The 13,831-nt window shown below is 42.6% G+C and overlaps 1 long non-coding RNA gene across 1 annotated transcript; it reads right to left on the reverse strand.

Moving 5' to 3' along the window:
- Positions 1-4,988: 4,988 nt before the first annotated feature.
- On the reverse strand, positions 4,989-8,445 carry LOC120518606. Its single transcript, XR_005631261.1, has 5 exons — positions 8,311-8,445; positions 6,952-7,142; positions 6,365-6,520; positions 6,178-6,270; positions 4,989-5,380 (listed from the first exon to the last, which is right to left on the reverse strand). It is a non-coding gene; the product is annotated as an uncharacterized LOC120518606 (long non-coding RNA).
- Between the last annotated feature and the right edge of the window lie 5,386 nt (positions 8,446-13,831).

Below are 13,831 nucleotides of genomic sequence, written 5' to 3' on the forward strand. Positions count from 1 at the left end.
GTACAGAAGCTTTCGAAAGTTGCAGAAAACTTGATTAATGGAAACGGAGTACCACTCTCTACGTCGGTTCTTTGTAGGGGAAAAAAAGTCCGACGCATCGACGAGCATGAAAGACACTACACATTCGTTCCATTTTGGCTTTTGTGAAAAAGAGAAACCACCGTACGCCAAAACTCTTCGCCCTGTCAACAAATCATCTCCAGCTCATCTTGGGAGTTTGAATGATCGCTCCCACGGTTCATGCGATTGGATCGTTCAGTTAGTCGAGGGGTGTGGTTTGAAAGTTCATGCCCCGGTTCCTATGATTTCCCAATACTATCCACTTGCAGAACCACTGCACAGTAAGTCGCCTTCGTTTCAGAACTGACTTCGTAAAATTACTTTTGGAAGGTTTCGGCAGATCTCGGCAAAGCCCGGAAAGTAACGTCGAGTCAAGGACCTGTTCAGAAATTAAACGATAAAAATGAGAAGGGACAAACAGTACATCAAACCAAATAAAAGGCATCATTGTGAAGTTCAAAGGGTTTCTGCCATCACGTCGTGTCATACATCAAACTAAACAATACGGATCGTTTCTGAGAAATATTAATACTAACATTTACGTTGTGTTCGGGTCTTTGGGAACCATCTAACAGGTCGACAAAATTACAATCATCGAGATCTGTGTTCATTGAAAATAGTTTTTTAGTTTACATTCATAAAATGAGCTATCTATCTATATATATATATATATACACATACAGTGGTGTGAAAAGCTATTTGCCCCCTCCCTGATTTCTTATTCTTTAGGCATGTTTGTCACACAAAATGTTTCTGATCATCAAACACATTTAACCATTAGTCAAATATAACACAAGTAAACACAAAATGCAGTTTTTAAATGATGCTTTTTATTATTTAGCGAGAATAAAAAATCCAAACCTACATGGCCCTGTGTGAAAAAGTAATTGCCCCCTGAACCTAATAACTGGTTGGGCCACCCTTAGCAGCAATAACTGCAATCAAGCGCTTATGATAACTTGCAATGAGTCTTTTACAGCACTCTGGAGGAATTTTGGCCCACTCATCTTTACAGAATTGTTGTAATTCAGCTTTATTTGAGGGTTTTCTAGCATGAACCGCCTTTTTAAGGTCATGCCATAGCATCTCAATTGGATTCAGGTCAGGACTTTGACTAGGCCACTCCAAAGTCTTCATTTTGTTTTTCTTCAGCCATTCAGAGGTGGATTTGCTGGTATGTTTTGGGTCATTGTCCTGTTGCAGCACCCAAGATCGCTTCAGCTTGAGTTGACGAACAGATGGCCGGACATTCTCCTTCAGGATTTTTTGGTAGACAGTAGAATTCATGGTTCCATCTATCACAGCAAGCCTTCCAGGTCCTGAAGCAGCAAAACAACCCCAGACCATCACACTACCAGCACCATATTTTACTGTTGGTATGATGTTCTTTTTCTGAAATGCTGTGTTCCTTTTACGCCAGATGTAATGGGACATTTGCCTTCCAAAAAGTTCAAATTTTGTCTCATCAGTCCACAAGGTATTTTCCCAAAAGTCTTGGCAATCATTGAGATGTTTCTTAGCAAAATTGAGACAAGCCCTAATGTTCTTTTGCTTAACAGTGGTTTGCGCTTGGAAATCTGCCATGCAGGCCGTTTTGCCCAGTCTCTTTCTTATGGTGGAGTCGTGAACACTGACCTTAACTGAGGCAAGTGAGGCCTGCAGTTCTTAGTCGTTGTCCTGGGGTCTTTGTGACCTCTCGGATGAGTCGCCTCTGCGCCTTGGGGTAATTTTGGTCGGCCGCCACTCCTGGGAAGGTTCACCACTGTTCCATGTTTTTGCCATTTGTGGATAATGGCTCTCACTGTGGTTCGCTGGAGTCCCAAAGCTATAGAAATGGCTTTATAACCTTTACCAGACTGATAGATCTCAATTACTTCTGTTCTCATTTGTTCCTGAATTTCTTTGGATCTTGGCATGATGTCTAGCTTTGAGGTGCTTTTGGTCTACTTCTCTGTGTCAGGCAGCTCCTATTTAAGTGATTTCTTGATTGAAACAGGTGTGGCAGTAATCAGGCCTGGGGTGGCTACGAAATTGAACTCAGGTGTGATACACCACAGTTAGGTTATTTTTAACAAGGGGCAATTACGCTTTCACACAGGGCCATGTAGGTTTGGATTTTTTCTCCCTAAATAATAAAACCATCATTTAAAAACTGCATTTTGTGTTTACTTGTGTTATATTTGACTAATGGTTAAATGTGTTTGATGATCAGAAACATTTTGTGTGACAAACATGCAAAAGAATAAGAAATCAGGAAGGGGGCAAATAGTTTTTCACACCACTGTATGTGTATATATATATATATATATATGTATATGTATGTATATATATATATATATATATATATATATATATATATATATATATATATATATAATTCACTAAGGCAAGACAACCATGGAAAGCACGCCGGAAGGAGCCATGCCCACCAACTCCAAGCCCATTGGATATGACGACGACTCGCAGGGCCACGCCCACCAACTCTGACGCGACAACACAGAAAAAATGCTGTCATATTCGTCTGTCGTAGAGGCCACATGCAGTGCAGGTCAGGTTAATGTCATGTGCATGTCATGCACCTCCGAGCTAAGTTGACTGTTCATAGAGGCATGTTTCTCCCGGAGGTGAATCGCCATATGCAGCGTGTGAAATGGTTTGCGAGGGGTATCCCATGGGATCCTTAAAAAAATCCTTTACAACTAATGTTAAAGCACAATGAAGTAAGCAGTCTTTAAAAACCGACTTTTCGGTTATGACGCACGACCGCGTGCACCATAGCAAACTGTTTTACACGCTACATACAGCTATTCGCATCCGCGACAAACATGCGTCTTCTTAGATGCTCCTGCAGGAACACTCCTTTTTCACTGGCCGGCGTCTACCTTTGCTCTCTAGGCATTCACACTGCCTGCCCATTTGCCCGGACGCAAAAACTCAACGACCACCCAGTTAGTCCCTTTCGTCTGTGGTAAGAGTCCACATGCACGTCTGAGCCACGCAGCGTTTGTTATGCCGCAGGTTCACTATTGTGTTGTATTCTGCTCTCTCCAGAGTTCCATCTTTTCATTCACTTACTGTTGCATTCTCACACCAACCCGTTTTAGACATCCGTGTCTTCCCAGAACTGTTTAGCATTCAATTAATAATTATGCACTAGATTGACCGTATGTCTACCCAGCGCAGAGAGGCGTGGGTAAGCCGTTGAACCCGATTCAGGCTGCAAGCCGCGGAATTCCCACTGAGTGTGACTCATATGCTCCCACTCATTATGTCCCTACCCTTTGTGCACACCCCCCCTCTTACCGTGGTCGGGTATCTTGGTGGATTATATATAGAAAAGCAGCCAAAACCGAGGGGTATCCCATAGGGTCCTTAAAACATTCCTTTACAACTGAGGTTAAAACACAATGAAGTAAACAGTCTTTAAAAACCGAGTTTTCGTTACGATGCACGATCACATGCACCATAGCAAACTGTTTTACACGCTACATACAGCAATTCGCATCCGTGACAAACATGCGTCTTAGATGCTCCTGCACTTTGTTCACACAAACCCCTCGCTACTACCGTGGTCGGGTGTTTTGGTGGATTATATATACAAAGGCAGCCAAAACCGCACAGAGCAATGAAAAGTCTAGAGTTCCATCTTTTAATTCACTTTCTGTTGTATCCTCAAACCCACCCTTTTTAGACAACTGTGTCTTTCCAGAAGTGTTCAACCATCAATACATAATTATGCGGCGTTTGTTATGCCGCGGATTCACTATTGTGTTCTATTTTGCTCTCTCCAGAGTTCCATCTTTTCATTCGCTTACTGTTGTTTTCTCACACCAACCCATTTTAGACGACCGCATCTTTCCAGAAGTGTTTAGCATTCAATAAATAATTATGCATTACATTGAGCATGTGTCTACCCGGCGTGAGTAAGTCGTGGAACCCCGTTCGGGCTGCAAACCATGGAATTCCCACTAAGTGCGACTCATACGCTCCCACTGCTTACGTCCCAACCCTTTGTACACACCTCCCTCCCACCTCGCTACTACCGTGGCTTGGTGTCTTAGTGGATTATATATAGAAAAGCAGCCAGATCGGCACAGAGCAATGAAAAGTCTACGTCAGTCACACGTACATCTGGACTGTATAAAGACGACGACTCAAGTGACGAGTTGGAGGTGGGCACATGAGTAGGCAGTGCATACTGAATGAGAAATCGGCAGACTAGCAGGACGGACGTAGCTGAATGGACGTCCTCCTCCTCTCTTCCCTTTCCAACCTCCTTGCCGTGCACCCCCATCCCATCCCTCTGTCTGGCAGGAGAAGGCGCGAGGACGGTCCGCCATTTTTCAGTCACAGACGATTGTGTGTTGGTTCGTTCCGGGCATTGTTACAATGTTGCTTTTCTTGCTGATTTATTACATTACCGATTTTTCAAATGTTACTTTTCTCCCTGTGCTTAAAAATCATTAAAAAACCGGCCTGATTATGCGGCGTACACTCTAAAAACTACTGTGTTGAGCCAACAAAAAAAATTAACGCAACGCTCTGCATCAAGCTTTTTAAGTTACTACAACTTCTGGTTAAAATTACGTAGAACCAACCCACAACATTGAGTAACTGGAAAAGGTTTTTCCTTCAGATCTTAAATTGCTTTTAAGCACCATCAGCTTAAAAAATTATAGGGTACACAGAACTTTTTAAATTCACTGCACATAAAAAATTAAGTTGTCCCAACTAATTTATGTTACATTTTTAAAGACTCTTTTAAGTTCTACGTACTTAATTAGTAATATATTTTAAAGTTGTGATGATGTAAAAAATGAAGTTGGTGCAATTAGTGTTTTCACACTATTATTTTCAGCTTCATCAAGTTTAATTATTTATTAAATTATTAAAAATACAGCCACTTAAAGAATGGAAGTGTTGCAAAATTTACTTTATTGGAAATATAACATGGCATTTACATTTTTCAACATCTTTCAAAAACTTTGACTAACAAATAGCCATACTACAGTGGTTTGAAAGAAAAGTGTTGTTAGAAATTGCTGTACTTGAAATTCATTACTTTTCCACTTGTTTTTTGTCCATCAAGTTCAAGGAACAGTTTCTGAAAAACTTTGTATGTACATTTGAGGTCCTTGGGATAGCTCAGATTCAGAGCATATATTAAACCCATGAGCAAAGCACAGCACCTTAGGACATCAATTCCATCCAGGATTTTGGCTCCCTCGATCACGATGGTTCCAGTGTTCGGATCCTGGTCTTTGATGATGGCGATGTTCAATACTTGCCTGTCAAGGTTTGCTTCAAACTGTTCAATATCCTGACAGAACAAAAGCAAAAGTATATTAAGAGGTTTAGTAAAACAGAATTGTGTTATTACTGTTGACGTTATTTTAACCATTCCAACACACAACCATACATATCTACTTACATGAACTGGCTCAACATGAGCAGTGAGTAGCATTGTCATCACACAATAGCTATGGAGACAAATTTAACTCGCTTTTTTTGTTTGTTGGGGTCAAAAGTGCCAATATGAAGTATTACAAGAGCAGTAAAGCTTACTAGAATCTTTATAGTGGCAAAGTTGGTCAGGTATTAATCCACCAACAAGAAGAGACGGTGTTTGGCAGCCTAATCAGAAACCTGACTATATCTGGACTAAGCATTAAGTCAATACATTCATAATTTTTTTTTTTCTCAGTTACAAGTGGAACAATGGTCAGATCGATTTCCAGGATTTAGCAAAATGCTGTTGTGCTTATTTCTATTATTTAATGAAGTCTTCTTGCATATACTGTGTTAAGTTATCCTCTAGCATTATAATGTGTCATTCTTTAGGAAAGTGAGAATGTTTAATCTATTTGTGATGTCAAATTTTGCCACAGTAGAACTTACTTTCAACTCTTTGGTTGAGGTCTGCAGAGAAAAATTTCCTTTTTTAAAATGTCATCTCTTACTTTAGGCATATCACAGTAAAAGTTATGAAAACAACACATTTTTTTTAAAATAACCACTTTACAAGTGAAACAGGTTTTCAGTAACAATTACAGTCGTCTACAGCAGGTTTTTTCCTGGTGTATTAAAATGTAGATTCCACTGTGATAAATTACTTACATTAAACTCCTTGAAAAGGTCCTGTTCCTTTTCTCCAAGGTAGACAACCAGGCAACGAATGGCCACCTCTCACCGTACTTCAATTGCATTGTTCTAGTAAAAAGAGAAAAAAGAATAAAATTAAATTCCAAAAGGGTGACAAGTCAGCAAGCTGAATTTCAAAGACAAGTCTGATTAGTTTTCATACCTCTAGAAGCTGATTCTTAATGTGCCTTATCCTCAGTCCTGAAGTTCCTCCCCTCGATGAGACTACATCCATTAATTTGGAGGTGCAAGCATCAAGTTTGGCCATAAATGTAGACTCAAGACTTACAGTGGTTATTCTTGTGAATTCTTCATTTATCTGTATTTTACACAAATAAGTTGTCACATAATTAAAGTTAGCAGGCAATTAGCTAAACCACATCTTGATAGTTCAAGAGCAACAACAAAACGCAACCTAATGATATTCCAATATGACCGTTCACCAGTAATGCACTACGCTGCTGGCCTTAAGCTTGAATGTGTTGACTGCTCTTTAGTACCTGGCGCTCTCACTCTTGGGAGGTTAACAGATAATTTGACCTTAAACTAGGGAGGCATCCATCCAAAATATTCAGTATCAGTTGCTGTGTCACTCAAATGGCATTGCCACAGCAAGGACCAGTGTTCTGCTTCTATGTGGAGAACTACTAAACTCAGCAGGACTGGAAACACTTTGCAATTAACTGTCTAAAGCATGCCAAGCAAATGTTGACTTTTAAATAAGTTTTAAATAAGAGTGTACAATCTCACCTGTGTTGCATCAAATAAAGCAGGCCATCGGTCAATGATGTCTTTAATTGCAGGGGCCTGATAAATTATTTCCTTCCTGCGAAGAGAGAAGGTTTTGGCCATTTTCTCTGCAACCACAACACAATTCTCCCTCTTCATCACTTCATGTAAGAGGTTCACTCTTTCCTCCTCCAAACTTCCACTTGTTTCACCTTGAGGATAAGGTGGTAGATAATTTACTTCAGCCTTTTTTGTTTTTTTAACATTTTACAAGGGCCGAATAAATGAACAAGACATCAAAATTGTATTTCAAATTTAAATTTGCAAGCATATAATCATAATGAATGCATTATAACTAAAATTAAAATAAAACATTTCTAAGGCATAAATCTAATGACTAATATGTGCCTGCTTTAAGTACACAGCCTGTCCAGGTTTGGTTTGATATTCGAGATATCGAGACACTCTGAGCTCCTTTTCTATTTGAAGTTTGTTTTTATGACGAGCGCCACTGCTGCTGCTTTTATAGTCGCGTATTTTCAATCCAGAAAGTTCGAGACGTATCGGTGTCTGTCGCCAACATTCGGGTAACAGTAGATCAGCTGATAATGCGGACCACCTTGGCAGTGTAGCCAATATTACCAAATTGAGTGAAATAATTTACTGCGTATTGGGTTATTTTCATGATACAACTAACAGCGGCATAATTGTTGTCGAAAATACGTTCGTCTCGCGCAGATTGACTTCATCGGTGTCCTCGTTTACGAGATTTTTAAAAATTAAAACATATTTAATCTTTTCTTTACATAAAAGAATTAAATAAGAAAACATAATTTACTCTTTGTTTTGGGGATTAGAATTACTACCAAAAACCGCACAAGGCATTTTAACAGTCATTAAAGCACTTTAAAAAAAATAAATTGCAAACATTTCATCGAAGTTAGCCGAACACATGCAAATCTTATGGAACTAAAAATGATAGGATACAGCGACACTGCACGAGTGTCATACCTTTGTTAGTTGTATCATGGGTTATTCTCATCTATTTTATATTATGCAGGGGGCGCAGATTTATTCCAAGTAGAAAAGGGGGTTGGGCGCATAATACGAAAGTTTGAGAACCGCTGTTCTTAGAGCAATGTAAATAATTATTAACTTGAAATGGCTCCTCTATTACTTAGCTTTTACCTGCTCATCTGCCTAATGCTAGATAGACGGCCATTACGTTAGCCTGCCTGACTCGTAGCTTAACCTCTACAGACGTAAAGTAACGTTACTAGTCCTGTCAGCATTGCGCAAATAATAATGAAGGATTACTGAGGGAGGAATTAAGTACTCTTCACCTTTGACGGCAATTAAAATATCTGCTATATCACTCACCGTAGTTGTTTGTTTCACTAGCAGTATGGCGTTACGATCTTGTCACAGCATGTTAAGAGGGAGGAGCTTCTTGCCCACTCATGAAACAGAGAAATTAAGTAGCCATAACATTATATTAGGTTAGACGAACTTGAATATTGCTTTTCAATAAATGAAAAAAGGAATTTGAGTTTAGATTACTTACAAGTCTAAGCTAAAGTATGTACTAATAAAATTCTTTCACGTTAACACACTAAATCATGTTTTCAAATTAAAATGTTTAATAAAATCATTGAACTTGAATTTTTAACCTAATATAATGCATTTGGTTAAGTGGTGGTTAGAGGTCCCTTGAATTGCTTTTTAGAGTGTATGGTACGCCACGGGTTGGCTAGTACAATATAATTATAATGTTTACACCACGTTAGAGTTTAGTAAAACGTTAATAATAAAAGTGATTACGTTTTTAAAATGTACTATGCATGTGTGCAATATTGTTCTAAACCAATTTAGAATTAACATTTAAGCCAATCTAATATTTTTAAATATGCATGTGAAGAAAACGGCAATACATATTCTACACTGAATTATGTTATATATTAATTACCTTATATAGAACTTCTCTAATTTTTGTCACTTATTATAAACGATGGGCCATCAAAAGAAAAAATACTAATTAGGACACAATTTATTTATTTAGCACCCTGCCCAAAATTCAGAAAGAACAACAGGACCGATATAATATTGGCTACAAATAATATCTCACTAAAGATAAAAAACAGGATATACAAAACATTCAAATAGAATAAAAGACAATAATCCAGATTAAAATACAATATATAATACTACAAACAAATCTTGAACAAATAGCATAAATTGTGATAAAAATGCAATCCCTGAGTAGCTGGACAGATAGAGGAGGTAAACTGAAAGCAGGGGCCGAATGTCAGGTCTGTTTAATATCTTCCTGAACAAATGAGTTAAAAACCAATGAATGGAGTCGGCTGATGTCATTAATTTAGGGAGTTCAGTCCACAGTCTGGGCGCTATATACAGATGAAGGCCCTGCTGTCACCCACAGAGTGCAGGTTAGTGTGGACACTGAATGAGAGGACATTAGTGGGCAGGTCAATAACATAATTTGATATTCAGTCCTGTAAGACACAGGGAGCAGTGAAGGTGCAGCAGGATGGCTGTAATGTGCTCGCTGTTGGTGGTCTGTGTCAGGACTGTTGCAGTTGAGTTTTGAAAAGCTGGAGCTGATATAACATCAGAAGTGGCACCTGCCAGTAGTGACTTACAATAATCAATGAGGGATGTGATAAAAGCAGGGACAAGTTTCTCAGCATTCGAAAAGGAGAGGAATGAGCAAACATAAGGAATGTGACACAGGTGAGAGTAAGAAAGTTTCGTAATATGGTTTACATGGGTGAAATAAGAAAAGGAGGAATCAAAGTGACACTGAGAATCTTTGCAGTAAAAGAAGGTCTGATGAGATCATCACCCAGAAAGGTTGAAGAGGAGTTTGTTTTCTTAAATTACACTTTAGTGCCACTTTGCAGGAGTTCAGTTATGTTGTAATTTAATTTTAAAGAGTTTTGCTCTGTTCAAGTTTTAATTTAAATTTAATTTCACTGAGATAAGTTGTGAGAAGAGAAATCTGTGATGAAGTGTCACTTTTAACACTGAAATAGATCTAAGCATCATCTGCATAAAAATGATAAGCCAGTCCAAAGCTACAAATAACATGCTCAAGAGGAAGCACAGAGATACAGAAGAGCAGATGATGTCATTTCATTAACAAGGAGAAGTCAGATGGAGGAACTCCTGTGAGAAATTAAGGCATGAGGGTTGCCCTGGATATGACATAAGCTGCATGGCCACAACGCCATATGCAATAACTTACTTTTACACAAACTGGGACAGTAGCTCCTCAAGATGAAGGTAACAATGCTTAGCACAATAAGGAAAAACAAGCCAGAGTTCCCATCTCAACTGCTGGCCACACAGAATAGGCCAGTGAAGACATTCAAGTTTGTCTAAACAAATGACACATCCTTGGTGCACAATGTGATCTGCACAGGGATAGGAGATTCCATGGCTAGAGATGATAATGGACTATAAAGCTACAAAAAGATGAGTGGAGAATTTAGACAAAACATTATGCTGGATGCTGGCCACAGGCAATTTTTTCAACATATTGAACATCTTAGAAAAAAAATACTTTCGTCATCTCGACAACCTTGAACCGAGACTGGAACAGGGAGAAGGAGAGGAGCAGGTAAACCACTGGTGACAACTCGCATGCTACTGGGACAACATGCACCAAAGACCCCAGCATGTACAGCCATTGTGTTGATTCAACTGTACAATCCAAGGGGAACCAATGATGGCACCCGTTGTGTGTATGCATAGTGAGTGTGTTTGTGTGTCTCACTGTGTGAACTGTACAGTTATTACAGTATGTGTAGAAAATGAAAATATTCAGTTCTGCTTGATAAACAAATAGAATGTGATCTGAGGGTAAAGAGTAAACAGGTTAGTTACATTGCTTGTTAAAATAAAGTGACCATCTGATTAAAAAAAAGTCCCTCAATAGTACATACATAGCAAAAATATAACTGTGTTGAATTTCAACTTATGATTTCATTTCATGCTTCTCAGAGAGAAATTAAAATACGATGTTTGTAAACTACTGCATTTGTGAAGGGCTGAAGTGCGGCGCTATCTAAAACTATCATTGAGTGTCCCATCCTCTTCCGCTTATCCGAGGTCGGGTCGCGGGGGCAGCAGCTTAAGCAGAGAGGCCCAGACTTCCCTCTCCCCGGCCACTTCTTCCAGCTCTTCCGGGAGAATCCCAAGACGTTCCCAGGCCAGCCGTGAGACATAGTCCCTCCAGCGTGTCCTGGGTCTTCCCCGGGGCCTCCTCCCGGTTGGACGTGCCCGGAACACCTCACCAGGGAGGCGTCCAGGAGGCATCCTGATCAGATGCCCGAGCCACCTCATCTGACTCCTCTCGATGCGGAGGAGCAGCGGCTCTACTCTGAGCCCCTCCCGGATGACTGAGCTTCTCACCCTATCTTTAAGGGAAAGCCCAGACACCCTGCGGAGGAAACTCATTTCAGCCGCTTGTATTCGCGATCTCGTTCTTTCGGTCACTACCCATAGCTCATGACCATAGGTGAGGGTAGGAGTGTAGATCGACTGGTAAATTGAGAGCTTTGCCTTACGGCTCAGCTCCTTTTCACCACGACAGACCGATGCAGAGCCGCATCACTGCGGATGCCGCACCGATCCGCCTGTCGATCTCACGCTCCATTCTTCCCTCACTCGTGAACAAGACCCCGAGATACTTGAACTCCTCCACTTGGGGCAGGATCTCTCCCCAACCCTGAGAGGGCACTCCCCCCTTTTCCGGCTGAGGACCATGCTCTCGGATTTGGAGGTGCTGATTCTCATCCCAGCCGCTTCACACTCAGCTGCGAACCGATCCAGAGAGAGCTGAAGATCACGGCCTGATGAAGCAAACAGGACAACATCATCTGCAAAAGCAGTGACCCAATCCTGAGTCCACCAAACCGGACCCCTTCAACACCCTGGCTGCGCCTAGAAATTCTGTCCATAAAAGTTATGAACAGAATGGTGACAAAGGGCAGCCCTGGCGGAGTCCAACTCTCACTGGAAACGGGCTCGACTTACTGCGGCAATGCGGACCAAGCTCTGACACGGTTGTACAGAGACCGAACAGCTCTTATCAGGGGTCCGGTACCCCATACTCCCGAGCACCCCCACAGGATTCCCGAGGGACACGGTCGAATGCCTTTTCCAAGTCCACAAAACACATGTAGACCGGTCGGGCAAACTCCCATGCACCCTCCAGGACTCTGCTAAGGGTGAAGAGCTGGTCCACTGTTCGCGACCAGGGCGAAAACCACACTGTTCCTCCTGAATCCGAGGTTGACTATCCGACGGACCCTCCTCTCCAGAACCCCGAATAGACTTTTCCAGGGAGGCTGAGGAGTGTGATCCCTCTATAGTTGGAACACACCCTCCGTCCCCTTTTAAAGAGGGGACCACCACCCCGGTCTGCCAATCCAGAGGCACTGTCCCGATGTCCATGCGATGTTGCAGAGACGTGTCAACCAAGACAGTCCTACAACATCCAGAGCCTTAAGGAACTCGGGCGATCTCATCCACCCCGGGCCCTGCCACCAAGGAGTTTTTGACCACCTCGGTGACTTCAGTCCCAGAGATGGGAGAGCCCACCTCAGAGTCCCCAGGCTCTGCTTCCTCATTGGAAGGCATGTTAGTGGGATTGAGGAGGTCTTGAAGTACTCCTCCCACCGACCACAACGTCGAAGTGAGGTCAGCAGCGCACCATCCCCACCATATACGGTGTTGACACTGCACTGCTTCCCCCTCCTGAGACGCCGGACGGTGGACCAGAATCTCCTCGAAGCCGTCCAAAGTCGCTCTCCATGGCCTCCAAACTCCTCCCATGCCCGAAGTTTTGCCTCAGCAACAACCGAAGCCGCGCTCGCTTGGCCTGCGGTACCTATCAGCTGCCTCCAGAGACCCACAGGACAAAAAGTCCTATAGGACTCCTTCTTCAGCTTGCGGCATCCCTCACGCGGTGTCCACCAACGGGTTCGGGATTGCCGCCACGACAGGCACCGACCACCTTGCGGCCACAGCTCCGGTCAGCCGCCTCAACAATAGAGGCACGGAACATGGCCCATTCGACTCAATGTCCCCACCTCCCTCGGGACGTGGTTGAAGTTCTGCCGGAGGTGGGAGTTGAAGCTACTTCTGACAGGGGACTCTGCCAGCCGCTCCCAGCAGACCCTCACAACACGCTTGGGCCTACCAGGTCTGACCGCATCTTCCCCACCATCGGCCAACTCACCACCAGGTGGTGATCAGTTGACAGCTCCGCCCCTCTCTTCACCCGAAAGTGTCCAAGACATATGGCCGCAAGTCCGACGACACGACCACAAAGTCGATCATCGACCTGAGGCCTAGGGTGTCCTGGTGCCAAGTGCACATATGAACACCCTTATGCTTGAACATGGTGTTCGTTATGGACAATCCATGACGAGCACAGAAGTCCAATAACAAAACACCGCTCGGGTTCAGATCGGGGCCATTCCTCCCAATCATGCCCTTCCAGGTCTCACTGTCATTGCCCACGTGAGCATTGAAGTCTCCCAGCAAAACGAGGGAATCCCCAGAAGGTATGCCCTCTAGCAACCCCTCCAGAGACTCCAAAAAGGGTGGATACTCCAAACTGCTGTTCGGCGCATACGCACAAACAACAGTCAGGACCCTTCCCCACCCGGGGAGGGAGGCCACCCTCTCGCCCACGGGGTAAACCCCAATGCACAGGCTCCAAGTCGGGGGGCAATAAGTATGCCCACACCTGCTCGGCGCCTCTCACTGGGGGCAACTCCAGAGTGGTAGAGAGCCCAGCCCCTCTCAAGGAGATTGGTTCCAGAGTCCAAGCTGTGCGTCGAGGTGAGTCCGACTATATCTAGCCGGAACC

Source organism: Polypterus senegalus, chromosome 18, assembly GCF_016835505.1.
Source record: "Polypterus senegalus isolate Bchr_013 chromosome 18, ASM1683550v1, whole genome shotgun sequence".
In the NCBI taxonomy this organism is placed as follows: domain Eukaryota; kingdom Metazoa; phylum Chordata; class Cladistia; order Polypteriformes; family Polypteridae; genus Polypterus; species Polypterus senegalus.